We start from the raw sequence: 287 nt of genomic DNA on the forward strand, positions 1-287 counted from the left end.
TATTTAAATAATAATTTATAATAAATTAAGAAAAAGGGTTAATAAGAATTATATAGACATAAGCATTCCTAAAGATATATATGTACAGAGAATAAAAGAAGTGATTAAACAACAACAGCAACAGCAGCAGCACCACCAGTTGCTGCTGCTGCTGCTGCTGCTGCAAGACTTTCCTAAGCAGCACAAGTAGCAACATTATATATCCCTGTTCATCAGCAGCAGAAAATAATTCCTTTTATTTATAAATTAAGAAATAAAAAAAAAAAAAAAAAAAGGGGCCGTTCCGG

The sequence above is a fragment of the Eimeria maxima genome, genomic scaffold, assembly GCF_000499605.1.
Source record: "Eimeria maxima Weybridge genomic scaffold, Emw_scaff1071, whole genome shotgun sequence".
Taxonomy (NCBI): Eukaryota; Apicomplexa; class Conoidasida; order Eucoccidiorida; family Eimeriidae; genus Eimeria; species Eimeria maxima.